The following is a 13,425-nucleotide window of genomic DNA, read 5'->3' as shown; positions in this document are numbered from 1 at the left end:
TTAAAAGTGCATTTTTATCATGGTTTTATATCATCATTTTGCACTTGAAGTATCAATAACTCCTTAACTAAAGCATGTTTTATAATAATATATCTAATAATATAAGATACCTTTAATTTATGGTAAATGTTCATTTTAAATGCAGGCTTATCACATAAATGAAAGGATTGATTGATGACTTTAAGAACTTAAATTACAAGGGCAAAGAGATGACCAAAATTAGAAAAGAGATGTCGGTGCAATCCAAACCGGAACACTGTTTGGTAATTAGGTCATATCTGGAGCTCTAGATCTCAGATTTAGGTCTATTTTATATGGATGGAAAGGTAAGACATAGGCCTACAACTTTCATCTGGAGTCCAAGATCTAAAAAGGCCATTTTCAAGTCCAAATTGTTGCAACAACAAAGAAGCCCGAATCTGTCCTCCAGCTCAAGCACTGTTCAGTATTTTGGCCATATCTGGAGTTCTAGAAGTCCAAATGAGCTGAATGTTTTACACAAGAAAGCTGAGACAATTGCCTACAACTTTCATATTTTCAAGTGGCTCCAGGTTTGACGTTATCAATGACGTTTTGGGCAGACAAGAGAAGATAAGGATTGTCACCAAGTCAAGATTTGGCCACCCACTCATCAATTAGTCATCAAATCAATAGTTCCTAATTTTGGCCTATAAAAGGAGGCATTTGCCATGCATTTAGGCATCTTGGTGTTCAGATCAAGATCATGCTCTTCCTTTCTCTCTTTGTATTTTTTAATGTTTATGCTTTGCTTTCATTAATATCAAGTTTATGCCTTTCATTTCCTTTCCTTTACTTAGTTAACTTTTATGTTCTTATTTTGTTTATTTATTTTGCCTTCTTTCATTATGTCTAGCTAAGTTAATTATGTCAAGGTGAAAAGGTTACACTAATGGGGTAAGAATAAGTATAATGTAAACTTCATATGGACTTTAATGTTTGATACTAATCTGTTTTGTATTTGTTATCTTGTTCACTCTTTACTACTTTGCTTGTTAAATGACTAATCTTGCTTTATGTTGTATAACACTTGGTACAACAAATGCTTGACCCTTTCATAGCCCATAATGTATGGTATAACCGACGCCTGAGCTATGAAAGGAACTTGATTTGTTGTTAACATAAGTTATAATCATGAATGCTTGACGAGATTTACAAGTACTAGCATTAATCGAATAAGATGACTAATGTAATCATGTTAACAATCTATAATCTAATTGGAACCTCCTTTGTGTGTGGTCTCCAATTGAATAATAAGAGTTTATACTATACTTGTTTGACATACCATTAGTGGAATCTCTAACCTTGATATTTGTTATTATTATTGTTTAATCCTTACATTAATTTTCCATCTCCAAGTTCTCATCATCATCTTCTTCTTCTCTTTCTTTATTATTATTATTATTATTACTATTACTATTACTACTACTACTACTACTACTATTATTATTATTATTATTATTATTATTATTATTATAGTTATTATTGTTATTGTCATTGTTATTATTGTTATTACTATTATTATTGTTGTTGTTGTTATTATTATTGTTGTTGTACTATTGTCGTTTATAATTTGTACAATTAACCTCCCTGTGGTTCGACCCTAGTCTTGCCGGGTTATTTATTACTTCGACACTCCTGCACTTGGGAGAAGACATCAATCTTTTAGTCGTGTCATGTTTTTGGCGCCGTTGCCGGGGAGGTAAGTTTTGTATAAATTATAATATTTATTTTATTTTTTCTTTTCACTTTTCTTGTATATAACTTTGTTTCTTTTCTCTTGTTTCTTCTTCTTTTGTTTTCTTTTTCCTTTTATTCTATTCCTACACGTGCATGAGAGTGTGGTCACGTACATCAAGTGGTAGACTTTGTAGGGTATCCTCATCATTTTTAGAAAATATGGCCGAAGAAGATAATCAATCACTTCATAATGAGAATAATCGTGCTAGAACACTTAGAGACCACATGAATCCCATAAGAACAAGTGCACCATCATGCATAGTTTTTCCTCCCGATGCATCTCATTTTAATTTTAAACTAGGCATTATTCAACTTTTACCTTCTTTTCATGGCTTAGAATTGGAAAATCCATACTTGCATTTAAGGGAATTTGAGGAGGTCTGCAACACATATAAGAATTTAAATTATAGCATGAACACCATCAGATTAAAGCTTTTTCCTTTTTCATTAAAAAATAAAGCTAAAACATGGCTACAAAATTTAAGACCAGGATCCATTCGTGCTTGGGATGAAATGCAACAACAGTTTTTAAAGTAGTTTTTCCCATCTCATAGAACAAACTCTTTCAAAAGACAAATCACCACTTTCACTCAAAAACCAGGAGAAACATTTTACCAATGTTGGGATAGGTATCGAGACTTGCTTAGTACTTGCCCTTATCATGGTTTTGAAACATGGAGATTTGTTTCATATTTCTATGAAGGGTTAACACCTAAAGATAGGCAAATGGTTGAATTGATGTGCAATGGAACTTTTGAAGATAAAGACCCTGATGAAGCAATGGAGTACTTATGAGGCACTGAGTAAAACTCAACCAATGTTGGGATAGGTATCGAGACTTGCTTAGACTTGTTAGCTGAAAATGCTCAAAATTGGGACACCGCGGATACTTATGAGGCACTGAGTAAAACTCAACCTCATACATCTAGTGGAGGTATGTACAACCTTAGGGAAGATCATGACCTTCAAGCCAAGTTTGCATCTTTAGCTAGAAAAGTCGAGGCACTAGAATTGAAAAAGAGTGGTAAATTAAAATTTGTTGAAAACATTGTGTGTTAAATCTGTGAAACAAATGAACACTCAACCAATGATTGTCCAACCTTGCCTTCTTTTAAGGAATGTCTCCATGAACAAGCCCATGCTTTAAACAGTTTCCAAAGGCCCAACCACAACCCATACTCCCAAACATACAACCCTGGTTGGAGAAATCACCCAAATTTCAGTTGGAAGAGTGAGAATAACAATGCACAAACTTCACAACCACTGTTTCAAGCACACTACAATTTCCAAAATTCTCATGGATATGCACCTCCTTATGCTCCACCTCCTAGAAGAAATCTTGAGGAAACATTGCATGCATTCATTGAAAAGCAAGAGACAATCAATACCCAACTTGCTCAAAACATGACAGATTTTAAAGATACTCTTGCAAAATTAACATCTGCTCTCAGTTTCCAAGAGAAAGGTAAGTTTTCATCTCAACCATAACAAAATCCCAAGGGGCAATACAATGCAAATGCAAGTAGTTCTGGAAGCCAACATATGGATCAAGTCAAATCAGTCACTCCTCTGCGCAGTGGTAAGGTAATTGAAAAACCCTCTCTTGAACCTTATGAGAAAGATGATGAGTCAATCTATGAGGGTAAGGAAGGGGATGAATCTGAAAATTGCAAAGAAACGACTGATTCTCTGCCAGCACTTCCATTTCTTCAAGCCATGACCAAACAAAGAAAAGTCAATCATAACTCTAAAATCTTTGAAACTTTCAAACAGGTAAGGATCAATATACCTTTGCTGGATGCTATTAAACAGGTTCCTTCCTATGCTAAATTTTTAAAAGATCTATACACTGTGCAGAGGAAATTGAATGTGAAAAAGAAAGCCTTTTTAGCCGAACAAGTAAGTGCTATTCTTCAGAATAATAATGCTTTGAAATATAAAGACCCTGGTTGTCCTACAATTTCTTGCTTTATTGGAGAGCATAAAATTGAAAGAGCCTTACTTAATCTTGGTGCTAGTGTGAATTTACTTCCATATTCAGTTTTTTAGAGTCTCAATCTAGGTGAGTGAAAACCAACTTCTATATCTCTTTTACTTGCCGATAGATCTGTAAAAGTGCCTAGAGGAATAATTGAAGATGTGTTAGTACAAGTCGATAAATTCATTTATCTTGTGGATTTTATTGTCTTGGACACAAAACCTATTGAAGCATGTAATTCATTTCCTGTTATTTTAGGACGTCCATTTCTTGCAACTTCTAATGTATTGATTAATTGTAGGAATGGACTGATGAAGCTATCATTTGGAAACATGACATTGGAGATGAATATTTTCAACATTTGCAAGCAACCTAGAGATGATAATGATTTACAGGAAGTGGACTTTACTGAAAAATTAATTCATGATCAATTTCCAACCACTTCCAGTGAAATTAAGATTGATGAATCTGATGATTTGCAAATGATTTATTTTCAGGAAGAATCAAAGACAAGTAATTGGAGGCCATAAATTGCGGAATTGCCACCACGATCAATTAAGTCCATACCTTCAAGTGTTCAACCACCAAAACCTGATTTGAAGCCCTTGCCATCCAATCTCAAATACTCATTTTTGGGAGAAAATGAAACTTTTCCGGTAATAATCTCTTCCAAACTTAATGCACATCAAGATGGTAAGTTATTACAAACTCTGAAAATGCACAAAAATGCATTAGGATGGACCATAGCTGATATAAAAGGAATTAGTCCTTTGATTTGTACACACAGAATTTATTTAGAGGAAAATGCTAAACCCTCTAGAGAAATGCAACGAAGGCTAAATCCTAATATGAAAGAAGTAGTGAAAAATGAAGTCATTAAGGTTCTAGATAATGAAATCATTTATCCTATTTCTGACAGTAAATGGGTAAGTCCTACCCAAGTTGTATCCAAGAAATCTGGAGTCACTGTGATAACAAATGAGAACAATGAGTTAATTCCCACTAGAACTGTTATTAGTTGGCGCATGTGCATTGACTATAGGAAACTTAATTCAATGACTATAAAAGATCATTTTCCTTTACCTTTCATGGATCAAATCCTAGAAAGAGTTGCAGGTCATGAATTTTATTGTTTCCTAGATGGCTATTCGGGTTACAACCAAATTGAAATTGCATTGGAAGATCAAGAAAAGACTACTTTCACATGTCCATTTGGTACTTTTGCATATCGAAGGATGCCTTTTGGATTATGTAATGCACCAGCCACATTTCAAAGATGCATGCTTAGTATATTTAGTGATATGGTTGAACATTTTCTTGAGATTTTCATGGATGGTTTTTCTGTTTTTGGCGATTCATTTGATGATTGTTTGACTAACCTAGAAAAGGTTTTGACCAGGTGTGAAGAGAAGAATCTTGTGCTGAATTAGGAAAAATGTCATTTTATGGTAACAAACGACATTGTACTTGGTCACATTGTTTCATCAAAAGGAATTGAGGTTGACAAATCTAAAATCGAGTTAATTGCAAACTTGCCAACACCAAAATCTTTTAAAGATGTTAGATCATTCCTAGAACATGCTGGTTTTTATAGAAGGTTCATCAAAATTTTTAGTGTAATATCTAAGCCTTTAAGTAACCTTCTAACAAAGGATACTATTTTTGAATGGAATGAACATTGTGAAGAAGCCTTTGTTAAACTTAAAAACTTGCTTACTTGTGCTCCTATCATTCAACCTCCCGATTGGTCATTACCTTTTGAAATAATGTGTGATGCTAGTGATTATGCCGTAGGTGCTGTTTTGGGACAAAGAAAAGATAAGAAACCTTATGTAATTTACTATGCAAGTAAAACTTTAAATAGTGCTCAAATGAATTATACCACCATTGAAAAAGAATTACTTGCAGTAGTATTTGCATGTGAAAAATTCAGATCTTATCTTGTTGGCTCACCTGTTATTGTTTTTAGTGATCATGCAGCATTGAAATATCTTCTTTCTAAGAAAGATTCTAAGGCTAGATTGGTGCGGTGGATTTTATTACTTCAAGAATTTGATATCACAATCAAAGATAAGAAAGACAGCGAAAATGTTGTCGCAGATCACTTGTCAAGATTGACAACAGATTCGAAAACTGACATCACACCAATCGATGACTATTTTCCTGATGAATCTTTACTTTCTGTCTCTACAATGCCTTGGTTTGCTAATATTGTCAATTTTCTTGTTTCAGGACAATTGCCAGCTCATTGGAGTACCCAAGATAAAAGAAATTTCTTGAACGAAGTGAAGAACTTTTATTGGGATGATCCTTATTTATTCAAATATTGTCCTGATCAAATATTTCGAAGATGCATTCCTGACAATGAGGTAAGTAGTGTCATTAAATTTTGTCATTTTGAGGCATGTGGGGGTCATTTCTCGTCAAGAAAGACAACTGCAAAAATCTTACAAAGTGGATTTTATTGGCCCACCATGTTCAAAGACTCACATGCATTCTGCAAGTCTTGTGAAAATTGTCAAAAGTTGGGATCTATTTCCAAACGTCACATGATGCCTTTAAATCCTATTATTGTTATTGAGATCTTTGACTGTTGGGGTATAGATTTCATGGGTCCATTCCCTCCATCATTTGGTTTCTTATACATATTAGTCGCAGTAGATTATGTTTCAAAATAGATAGAGGCAATTCCAAGTCGAAACAATGATCACAAAACAGTGATAAAGTTTTTGAAAGAAAATATTTTGAGTCGATTTGGAGTCCCTCGAGCCATAATAAGTGATGGTGGAACACATTTCTGCAACAAGCCATTTGAGTCTTTAATGAAGAAATATGGAATCACACACAAAGTTGCCACCCCTTATCACCCTCAAACAAGTGGACAAGTAGAGCTTGCTAATAGGGAGATCAAACATATTTTGGAGAAAACAGTGAACCCTAATAGGAAAGACTGGTCTTTAAGACTTAATGATGCACTTTGGGCTTATCAAACTGCTTATAAAACATCATTAGGTATGTCACCTTATAGACTAGTCTATGGAAAACCTTGTCACTTGCCTGTGGAACTTGAACATAAAGCTTATTGGGCTATTAAAGCTTTCAATTCAAATATGGATGATGCTAGTCAACTGCGAAAATTACAAATAAATGAGCTTGAGGAAATAAGAAATGATGCATATGAAAATTCAAGAATTCATAAAACAAGAATTAAAGAGTTTCATGACAAGAAAATACTGAGAAAAATATTCAATGTTGGTAAAAAAGTCTTGCTTTATAATTCTCGACTGCATTTATTTCCTGGAAAATTAAGATCAAGATGGAGCGATCCTTTTATTGTGAAACATGTGTATCTATATGGGGCCTATGACATCGAGAATCCAAAGAATGACAATGTTTTCAAGGTAAATGGACATCGTCTGAAAGGTTACTTTGATAATTTTTCAGTTGAACATAACTCTATTGAATTAGGTGATCCTGTATATAAAGATTGATTTTTATTTTATATTTTATATTTTTTGTTTCTTTTTGAGTGATTTTTGCTAGTTTCTCTCACCCGGTCAAATGGCGGATAACGGTACTCCGTGACTTAAGTCGGTTCTTTCAGTTTCCCACAATAACTAATATCTGTGTATATATTTGTGCAATTCTTTGAATCTCTCTTCCAATTCTCATTTGAAAATGGACATTAATCTTGAAAAATTGAAAAAGTATTTTCCCGCTTTGCCTCAGAATGCGATTACAAAAATTTACCGTGCTAAATGTGCAAGATTGAGATTGTTAATGAATCATAGAATTCCTGAAGATATTCACTGGTTGATTGAAGCAAAGGTCCGATTATCAGGTGAGTCCTCTAACTCCTTCATTTCACACATGCCTGGAACAGGTAAAAGCACTTTTGCAAAGAAACGTCGTGCAAAACGACTGAAAGTCTATCATCGATGTGCTAGATGGACTTGTAATACACAATATCGTTTTTTAGGAATGGTATCTATAAACCGTGAAGATAAAATACAATTCATTAAGGATGGCCTGAGTAAGGAGTCTTTAGATAATCTTCTATTGACTCTTGAGACGCATCCTAGTGGAGATGTGCATCATGCAATTCATGATTTATTGCCACTATTTCATAAAGAACATGATCGACTTAGTCTTAGGAATCTGACTAAAAAAGACCATGTTTGCCAGTTTTTAAGAAAACTGGATGGAAAGCCTATCCCCGACCCATAGAGGGCGTTTAAGTCATTCTTGGACGTAAAACCAAGGGAAGATGTGAGCCACAATCACAACTACCTGTACATAGACATGCTTTTTTAAAAGTAAATAAATAAATAAATAAAGAGAGTGTGTGTGTGAGACTCCAGCTGGCCTATACATAGGTGGTATGATTGCCTTTTTAATTTCTCATCTATAAAATCCTCTCTTCCTTCTTTTCATTTCTACTCAACCCATACATTCAACAAATACAGAAGTGTGTAGAAATGGCAAGTTCCTCAAGTCATCATATAAGAAATATTTGTGTTTTTGGTGGATCTAGTCCTGGGAAAGAAAAGGAGTTTTTAGAATCAGCAAATCATCTTGGTCAAGTGCTAGCTGAGAGAAAGATTCATTTAGTGTATAGGGGAGGCAGTTTTGGGTTAATGGGAGGTGTGTCAATAGCTGCATTTTTAGGAGGTAGTCAAGTTTTGGGGGTCGTCCCCGAAGCTTTAGCACAAGGGGACATCATTGGAAAAACAATTGGAGAGGAACTTCAGGTCTCCACAATGTCAGCTCGAATGAATGCAATGTTTAACCATGTTGATGCCTTCATTGCTTTACCAGGTGGTCTAGGCACATTGGAAGAGATCTTTCATATTTCCTCTTAGGCCCAACTGCACATTCACTATAAACCTATAGGTTTGTTAAATGTTAATGTTTATTATGATAAGTTGTTGTCTTTTCTTGATCATGCTGTGGAACAGGAATTTCTAACATCTTCTGCACGACAAATCATAATCTCTACTACTACTGCTGAACAATTGATTGACTAACTACAATCTTTCATTCCTGTAATTGATCCCTCCATGAATCGCATAAATTGGTCATCTAAGGAAAGTCGTAAAAAGCTTAAATCAGATTTGAGTCTTCATTTGTAATTTTTGTGCTGTTTTGTTTTATTATTATGCTTTGTTGTTTCTTATATTTGTTTTAGTGTGTTTCAGGTTTGTCAATATTCATTATTTCAGGTGATATCTTCTATACTCTATCTTTCTACCTTAGAACATTGAGGATAATGTCTTGTTTTGGTTGGGGGGAGAGGGTAGTAGTTGATAAAAAAAAAATAGTTTTCCATTTCATAAAGCATGTGCATAATTGTTGTTACTAAGATGGCAGAGTAAATGAGTTATTTTGTTAAAGTGACTCTTGAGACGTATCTTAGTAACCATTCTTAACAAGGTCTATTATAATACTTCTTGAAATATTCAGATTTACAAACTCTCACATTATTATCACTTAATTCTGCTCATATACTTATTTAACATGTATTCTTAAACCTTAATTTACACACACACACTTTAACATATGATTGTGGGTTGCACATTGGATTATTACATTATTTATGTTCTTTTGTTAAAGGTAACAACTAAGGGAAAGGGATTGTATATAATTAAAAAAAAATAAAAGAAAAAAGAAAAAAATGATAATAATAAAAATGTAGATAAGTTTGGTTTCGTAGCCTCCCTAACCTAAGCAATTAAGCCCGAAGGGGTGTTTTAACACCTGATACCCTAAAGTCAACTAACTTGGGAGCTATTAGCCCAACGCTTGTTACATGGGTTGAGGAGAAAAACTTAAGGGAATCAAACATTGCACTATCTACATATCAGTATCTGCAACCCGAGTTACTAAGCTCGTAGGGGTGTCTTAACACCTAATGCCCTAAGACCAACTGGTCTGGGAGTCATTAGCTGAAAGCTCGTTACATGGGTTAAAGATGCATGATGTTTTTAAATTATATGTATATATATTTAAAAAAGAAAAAAGAAAAAAAAAAGAAGACAAAAATAATAATCCCAACCCAAGGAAGTTAACCTTAAACATTAGAACAAAAATTTTGTTTTCGTCCAAGAAAAGCCCCATAATTATGTGTTGATACATTGAGCACAAAAGAAAGGTTTATTAATATCTTGTTAAGAGGTATTGAGCAGATATATATATAAATGAGAGTTTGTTTATCTGGATAGATTAATGGAAGTTAAATGATGAATACCTTGCTTTGTGGAATTTGTAAATTGTTTTTCTATTTTAACGCTCTGATTACTAGGGACTAGTAATAAGCTGGTTGGGGGGTGTGATTAGTACTTAAAAGTGCATTTTTATCATGGTTTTATATCATCATTTTGCACTTGAAGTATCAATAACTACTTAACTAAAACATGTTTATAATAATATATCTAATAATATAAAATACCTTTAATTTATGGTAAATGTTCATTTTAAATGCAGACTTATCACATAAATGAAAGGATTGATTGATGACTTTAAGAACTTAAATTGCAAGGGCAAAGAGATGACCAAAATCAGAAAAGAGATGTCGGTGCAATCCAAACCGAAACACTGTTCGGTAATTGGGTCATATCTGGAGCTATAGATCTCAGATTTGGGTCTATTTTATATGGATGGAAAGGTAAGACATAGGCCTATAACTTTTATATGGAGCCCAAGATCTAAAAATGCCATTTTCAAGTCCAAATTGTAGCAACAACAAAGAAGCCCGAATCTGTTCTCCAGCCCGAGCACTGTTCAGTATTTTGGCCATATCTGAGATAATTTCCTACAACTTTCATGTTTTTGAGTGGCTCCAATTTTGACGTTATCAATGACGTTTTGGGCAGACAAGAGAAGATAAAGATTATCACCAAGTCAAGAGTTAGCCACCCACTCATCAATTAGTCATCAAATCAATAGTTCCCAGTTTTGGCCTATAAAAGGAGGCATTTGCCATGCATTTAGGCATCTTGGTTTCCAGATCAAGATCATGCTCTTGCTTTCTCTCTTTGTATTTTTAATGTTTAAGTTTTGCTTTCATTAATATCTTGTTCATACCTTTCATTTCCTTTTCTTTAGTTAGTTAACTTTTATGTTATTTATGTTCTTATTTTGTTTATTTATTTCTCTTTTTTTTATTATGTTTAGTTAAGTTTATTATGTCAAGGTGAAAAGGTTACACTAATGGTGTAAGAATAAGTATAGTGTAAACTTAATATGGACTTTAATGTTTGATACTAACATGTTTTGTATTTGTTATCTTGTTCACTCTTTAATACTTTGCTTGTTAAATAACTAATCTTGATTTATGTTGTATAACACTTGGTATAACAAATGCTTAGCACTTTCATAGCCCATACTGTATGATATAACTGACACCTGAGCTATGAAAGGAACTTGATTTGTTGTTAACATAAGTTATAATCATGAATGCTTGACGAGATTTACAAGTATTAACATTAATCGAATAAGATGACTAATGTAATCATGTTAACAATCTATAATCTGATTGGAACCTCCTTTGTGTGTGGTTTCTAATTGAATAATAAGAGTTTATACTATACTTGTTTGACATACCATTAGTGGATCCTCTAACCTTGACATTTGTTATTATCATTATTTAATCGTTACATTAATATTGCATCTCAAAGTTCTCATCGTCATCTTCTTCTTCTCCTTCTTTTTCTTTATTATTATTATTATTATTATTATTATTATTATTATTATTATTATTATTACTACTACTATTATTATTATTAGTATTACTATTATTATTATTATTATTGCTATTGTTATTGTTATTGTTATTATTGTTATTACTATTATTATTGTTGTTGGTGTTGTTATTATTGTTGTTGTATTATTGTTATTTATAATTTGTACAATTAACCTCCCTGTGGTTCGACCCCGGTCTTGCCGGGTTATTTATTACTTCGACACTCCTGCACTTGGAAGAAGACATCAATCTTTTCGTCGTGTCATTTACTATACAAGTAAAACTTTAAATAGTACTCAACTGAATTACACCACCACTGAAAAAAAATTACTTGTAGTAGTATTTGCATGTGAAAAAATTAGGTCTTATCTTGTCAGCTCACCTATTGTTGTTTTTAGTGATCATGCAGCTTTGAAATATCTTCTTTCAAAAAAGGATTCTAAGGCTAGACTGGTACGATAGATTTTGTTACTTTAAGAATTTCATATCACAATCAAAGATAAGAAAGGCACCAAAGATATTGTCGCGGATCATTTGTCAAGACTGACAACAGATTCAAGATCTAACATTACACCAATCGATGATTACTCTCTTGATGAATCCTTATTTTCTGTCTCTATAATACCTTGGTTTGCTAATATTGTTAATTTTTTTGTTTCAGGACATTTGCCAACTTATTGGAGTACTCAAGACAAAAGAAAGTTCTTGAACAAAATGAAGAACTTTTATTGGGATGACCCTTATTTATTCAAATATTGTCCTAATCAAATATTTCAAAGATGCATTCCCGACAATGAGGTAACTAATGTCATTAAATTTTATCATTCTGAGGCATGTGGGGGTCATTTCTCATCAAGAAAGACAACTGTAAAAGCTTATAAAGTGAATTTTACTAGCCCACCATGTTCAAGGACTCACACGTATTCTGCAAGACTTGTGAAAATTGTCAAAAGTTAGGATCTATTTCAAAACGTCATATGATGCCTTTAAATCCTATTCTTGTCATCGAGATCTTTGACTGTTGGGGTATAGATTTCATGGGTCCATTTCCTCCATCATTTGGTTTCTTGTACATATTAGTCACAGTAGATTGTGTTTCAAATAAGTGATGGTGGAATCGATTTGGAATCCCTCGAGCCATGATAAGTGATAGTGGAACACATTTCTACAATAAGTCATTTGAGTCTTTAATGAAGAAATATGAAATCACACATAAAGTTGCCACCCCTTATTACCCCCAAACAAGTGGACAAGTAGAACTTGCTAATAAGAAGATCAAAAGATCTTGGAGAAAACGGTGAACCCTAATAGGAAAGACTGGTCTTTAAGACTTAATGATGCACTTAGGGCATATCAAACTACTTATAAAACATCATTAGGTATGTCACCTTATAGACTAGTCTATGGAAAACCTTGTCACCTACCTGTAGAAATTGAACATAAAGCTTATTGGGCTATTAAAGCTTTCAATTCAAATCTTGATGATGTTAGTCAGTTGTGGAAATTACAAATAAATGAGTTTAAGGAAATAAGAAATGATGCATATAAAAATTCAAGAATTCATAAAGCAAGAATCAAAGAGTTTCATGACAAGAAAATATTGAGAAAAACATTCGATGTTGGTCAAAAAGTCTTGCTTTGTAATTCTTAACTCCATTTATTTCCTAGAAAACTAAGATCAAGATGGAGTGGTCCTTTTATTGTGAAACATGTGTATCCATATGGGGCATGTGATATCGAGAATCCAAAGAATGGTAATGTTTTCAAGGTAAATGGACATCGTTTGAAAGCTTACTTTGACAATTTTTTAATTGAAAATGACTCTATTGAATTGGGTGATCCTTTATATAAAAATTGATATTTTTTCTCTCACATTGATTTTATGTTTTCTTATGGTGTGACTTTTGTTTTGTTAGTTTTTTTTCCACCCTGGTCAAATGGTGGATAA

Source organism: Populus euphratica, unplaced genomic scaffold (genome assembly GCF_000495115.2).
Source record: "Populus euphratica unplaced genomic scaffold, PopEup_1.0 scaffold407.1, whole genome shotgun sequence".
Classification (NCBI taxonomy): domain Eukaryota; kingdom Viridiplantae; phylum Streptophyta; class Magnoliopsida; order Malpighiales; family Salicaceae; genus Populus; species Populus euphratica.
The sequence above is the reverse complement of the archived record's forward strand: the minus strand, read 5'-3'. Positions refer to the sequence as shown.